The sequence below is a fragment of the Larus michahellis genome, chromosome 1 (assembly GCF_964199755.1).
Source record: "Larus michahellis chromosome 1, bLarMic1.1, whole genome shotgun sequence".
Classification (NCBI taxonomy): Eukaryota; Metazoa; Chordata; class Aves; order Charadriiformes; family Laridae; genus Larus; species Larus michahellis.
The window spans coordinates 116,581,169-116,587,168 of NC_133896.1; positions in this window are offsets into that span (position 1 = coordinate 116,581,169).

Sequence of the window (6,000 nt, forward strand, 5' to 3'; positions counted from 1 at the left end):
TGTTTTACCACACTATTTTTTCCAAGATTTTTAAATGTATAGCTCGGGGTCCATTGCATACTAAATTAGCAGCATGCTCCTTATTTTCACTAGAGTAGGTGGTTAAAATTTGTCAAAACAAATGAAAAACAGATTTGTGTCTGTTTTGAAAGCTATTTATTGCTTTTGGTTCCTGTGGTTCATTTCTTAAAATAACTATGTGCTCAAAAATGTGTTTAGTTATGACTGAAACTCTCAGGACCTGGAAAGACAAGAGTAAAGGATAAAAGTAAGGTTAACCATTATCTTGATCAAGTGACTAACACTGCAGGTCTGAGGGACCGTTATGTCTAAATGAGAACAAAAGCTGTTCAGTGTAGTTCAGGTCGGTTGTGCTGTCTTGAATGTAAAGAACCTTATTGCAGAAAACCTTATGTGTCAGCTATTCTCCATTGATTACATGAGCTATCCCATTGGAGTCATCAGGATCAAGATTTTCATGCAGCCTTCTTGGCTGTAATATAAATAGTAATAATAAGAAAAGTTATCATTTCCTTTAAGCTTTAAGGCTATAATGAGTTTGAATTTGGGTGAATTTGGCTCAGATGCATCTGTGTGTATTTGAAATCCCTGTACTATGAAAATTCTTCAAATATGGTTAGACCTTTAAGTTCAGGAAAACTTAGAAAAAGTGCTTAAGGCATCAGGAAGATGTCTTAGTATTTGCTTTCTACAGATTTGTAGTTCTTAGGAGTTTTGCAGCAGATTATTTGAATTGTAGTTAACACTAAAAGACTAGAGACTGGAGTATCCATTTTAACAAAAAATTCTCAAAGATGTCTTTTGTTCTGAGTATTTTATAATCTTAGTCCATGAGACAGGCAAATAGAGGAAGAACTATTATTCATCTTTTATGCTTGGAAAATGAGCCCCTGGAGAAATGAAATGAACCTCCATTTAATATATGTGTGCTTACATGTTGTTGGAGCACAAGTGAAATGTGTCAGATTCAAGGGCTCAATATAGACATTCTCAAATTGAATGCATTTGTTTAATGTAATAAACCTTAGTTAGAAAAGGCTTAGCTAAAAAGTAAAATTACTGAACAGAAAATTGGTTCTGTTTTACCTCAAACTAGGACACTATGCTATCCTCTGTTAATGTATCATACTAGCAAGTAGCCTTCCAGTTTGTAAGGTCTTAGTTTAGATCTGTTGGAAACTTAAAGGTAAAATCTGCTTATGTTTTTGAGTTGAACTCCAATTTATTAAAAGCTCCTGTGAGTTCTAATACTCCGAAGGGAGTATTTGCCTTGTCAAGCAAAATGTTCAGAGAAATGGACTTAGGGAGATTGTGCTACTTTAGAAGTTAAACACTCCAGGTTCCTTATTTTTGTATCACATTTGGAACTGTCAGTCACTTCAGTTTCAGAAAAATACTCAATGAAGTCTGTATTCTGATGAAAATATTTCCATTAATGTTTTCTAATTTAAAATCGGAGAAAATAAGCAAGAACACGGCTACTCACAACTAAAAACTATGGGTATGCTGTGAAGACACTCAGAGCTATGTAATTATGATAGCAGGCTTTAAAGCAGCACAGTTTTATTGGTGAAAAATTAGGACAGCTTTAACACATAAATTGAAGGGTATCTAGAATGTCAAACAAGTATAAGTCCCATTTGTTTAATTCTTTCACCTTAAGCCATAAAATGTCAACTAAACCCAGAAACTCTTACTGGTGTCAAATATTCTTCATAGATGTAGGGCGCAATCTTGGACAGTACAGTGAGCTTTAAACATGAATTCAGTTGTTGAAATTAACTCTGAAAAGCTAATGAAAAAAATTTTTATATTCACAAATGATATTTCACATCATTACAATTGCTACCCATAAATTATTCCACAATGTTTTAATATGCTTCTGACTGGTTCTTTTTAGAAATTCCTTTAGCTCAATTTACTTCTAATATTTTACAGTCAAACCCCTCAGGAATGCAGAACTTAATTTCATAAATGGATTTGGACTGGCTTTTGTATGCTGCTTTTGCATGGGTTCAGTGCAGTGTTGCATTAAATGGATGGAGATGTTCCTTTTAGTCTAAGTATCCTGAGTCATCTAGGCTGTCAATACAACACAGTGAAATTCCTCATTTTTTAAGATGGAGGGACTGATGAAATGTCCTTTGGAAAAGGAAGTGTCTATTCCTTGACTGTAGAAGCAATCCGGAGTACCAGCCTGGCTGGATACAGCCATAGTGTGAAAAAGAGGCTGATAAAGGTGTGCATCTGTCGTGATGGTTTTCTTTAGCAATAAGAACTTTTTACTTAGTGAACATTTGGGTTTTCTAACTGTAAAAGCTTTGCTAACTCTTTTTGGCTTACACCCAGTAATGTAAAGGAAGGAAGTGGCTAATAACATAACAGTTATAATTTTGAAATTCCATGGATGTGGGAATATGGAGTGTAGAAGGTAAAAGGCCTGTTCCCCTACCTTCACCCCAAAAACTGGTGGCATGCACCTGGCATACAGCTTGGATTGCCCATTGATATCAACAGAAATTAGTTCCCATTATAGGTCTTTTTTACAGACCTAATGCTGAAGTGAGGTAAAACTTTGGTGCTGATCTCGGCTGGAACGCTTTGTTCCACCTCCTCTTAGAGACAGATGTGGACTTCTTGGATTCCAGTGTATTTTAAATATGGGGAACTGCTCTAGTTTATATATAGATGATAAAAATGTATTTGACAGAAAAGTAGTTCCAGCCATTCCTTTTTCAGTACGCCAAAATCTAGGTAATTACAGTTGCCCTATTTTGTGAATATAAACTAGTGCACAGGTGGATTTTAATCATAAGTTGTTACTATAAGAACTAATTAAAAAAAATCATATTATACCTTCATTATTCAGCAGTGGATTAAATAAATAGTTGTATTTAAACCTGTGAATTACACTGACATCTCAGGATATATTTGCAGCACTACATTTGTAGTTGCTAAAACTTTCAGTACTAAGTTTCTATTTAAAGCTAAACCTTCAAGTCCTGTTAAGGTTGAGGGGCACTTTTCTTTTTGATGGCTAGCTTATTCCCAGCGTGGCTTATTACCACAGAAGAATGTTAATTAAATGTCATCCCCACAATCCATCTTCTTTTCCCACAGGTTTGTTCCAGAAGAGATTTTACCTATATAATCTCCTTGCACTGTTATAGTTTGTTGTTGAAATAATTGCAATCAGAAGTTCTTATGACTCAAAAGGATGAAAAGGACAGCTGTTAGAGCAAAGTAATGCCTTCTGCCAAGTACATGTATCAGGGGACGATTTGTCATAAAGTTATTGAATAAGAAGATATGCAGCAGCAAGGAATTAAATTGTTGTTTTATAGAACATAGTCAACTTTTATTTGCTGATATTCAAAACTGCACTATTCTTCTGTGTAGTTTTACAGCTTAATCTATTTTAAATGGAGTACTTGGGTGAAAATATTTAAAGAAACCATAAAGCAATCTTGAATTTCAGAAAACTCTGTATACTCCAAATTCCATTTATGATGAAATTGTAAAATTCCTAAGATATAAAATATTAAACCTGCACTGTGTAATTTCTGTAAACATTAATAGGTACATTCCTTTGTACAGTAAGGTGATTTTTATGGGTGATTTATTAGAATACTAAAAGCTTGGAGAGTAGCTGTTGTTTAACGATAGTTGTCATGCACACTAAATCTTATTTTTCATGAAGTTATACTTCACTATTATTAATCTACAAAAACTTGGCATGTAATTTCAGTCTTGTAAAAATGTTTGAAGAGAAGTCCTCCGTTAAGTCATTTAAGCAAATACTTAGAAGTAAAATGGACAAAAAAGATATATCTTAGAACATGTAATCAAAGGCACTTGTCACTTAATAACATTGCAAATGATTTGTTTACAGCATCAGCATTCTGTGATGCTGATGCATTGATTAAGCAGTAGATGTGTAAAATTTTGGATTGTTGTGCTGTTTTAAAGAGCCGTATTTTTAATGTGCACGAGCACATTATTGTATACAGAAGGCTCTTAGCAATTATTTTCCTTGCATAATACATAAGTGTAAAGTACCATACACAGGAACTAGACTAAAGGCTAAAACTGCAGACTTTCTTGCTAGTACGGTAGCTCAAACTGCAGGCAGTATTATCACAAATATAGTATTCTCTAACTATAGCTAGCAATAATAAATACAAATCTCTTACCATGTCTACTGAACTTCAAGAAAGAGCTGAAGACATAATGATAGTGAAGAGAAACATATTTTTGTAAGAGGTGTTATGCCTTGTCATGATAATAAGGTGTTCCTCTGTATTATTTTAGCAACTTGAACTGAAATTTGAAAATAAGGAAAACAAAGCCAAAGCATTGGCATTCTTTTCAAAGACGTTGATACCAAATTGTCTTGTCTTTTCAGAAGTGAAACCAAAGGGAAACTGTTGCCACTTCAGTATTCTGTGAGATTCAGCCTTTTAATGGACATATCAGTACTGTTATGTGCCAGCATCTTTCTAATACTATGTTCTGGGTATGGGTAATGGCAAGTGAATAGGTTGAGATGACTCAGGAAAGCTGGTACCAGTTTTAGCTGGGAGAACAGCTGTCTGCTGACTAAGAGAAATGTGTGGTTTCGATGTACAAATATATGTTACTCCTGTGGCTGAATCTGAGATGCGTAGCAATGTAACTGCATTACCATGAGTAGGTTGTCACTGTGCAGAAGAAATAAACAAGGTATTTAATGTAGTTCAAGATTTTTGATGTAATTGTATTTAGGTAGATTTTGGTGGATACTTTTCAAATTCTGGAAATTTTTAAAACTTTTGAGGATGAGAAGATGGCGGAAGAATATGGTTTAACACAATACTGTTGTAGGGAGCACCCTGTCAAGGAGCTCTTTGCCAGAGCACTTGACTGCTGTATCTTTAGAAATTGTTTCTGAAAAACTGTATACTTCATACCTTTTAAAAAAGCAGTAATTTTTCTGTAAAAAAGTAATTTTTCTTTAAAAAGAGAAGTTTGAAATCTGGAGACAGGGGCTTCAGATCAACTGGGGATAAAACCAGGCCCACTAGTAATGAGCCTAAGGATAAAGGGTCAAGGATGGGGGTGAAATCGTAGCCCAGCTCAAGTGCGTCTACACGAATGCAGGTAGCATGGGCAACAAACAGGATGAGCTGGAAGCCATTGTGCAGCAGGACAGCTATGATGTAGTTGCCATCATGGAAACGTGGTGGGATGATTGTCACGACTGGAATGCTGTGATGAAAGGCTATAAGCTCTTCAGAAGGCATAGGCAGGGGAGGAGAGGTGGGGGTGTGGCTCTGTACATTAGGGAGTGTTTTGATTGTATAGAGCTAGATTCCAGTGATGATAAAGTCGAGTGTTTATGGGTAAGGTTGAAGGGGAAGGCAAATAAGGGAGATGTTGTGCTGGGAGTATGCTACAGACCACCTGGCCAGGATGAGGAGACAGATGAAGTATTCTATAAGCGTCTGGCTGAAGTCTCACAATCACCAGCCCTTGTTCTGGTTGGGGACTTCAACCAGCAGGGTATCTGCTGGAAATATAACACAGCAGAGAGCAGACAGGCTAGGAGGTTCCTCGAGTGCATGGAAGATAACTTCCTGACACAACTGATAGGTGAGCCTACCAGGGGAGGTGCCTTGCTGGACCTACTGTTCACAAACAGAGAAGGACTAGTGGGAGATGTGGTGGTCAGAGGTCGTCTTGGGTTTAGTGATCATGAAATGGTCAAGTTTTCAATTCATAGCGATGTAAGGAGGGGGGTTAGCAAAACCTCCACCTTGGACTTCCGGAGGGCGGACTTTGACGTGTTCAGGACACTGGTTGAGAGAGTCCCTTGGGAGACAGTCCTGAAGGGCAAAGGAGTCCAGGAAGGCTGGATGCTCTTCAAGAAGGAAATCTTAAAGGCCCAGGAGCAGGCTGTCCCCAAGTGTTGCAAGTCTAAAGGGCGTGGAAAATGGCCAG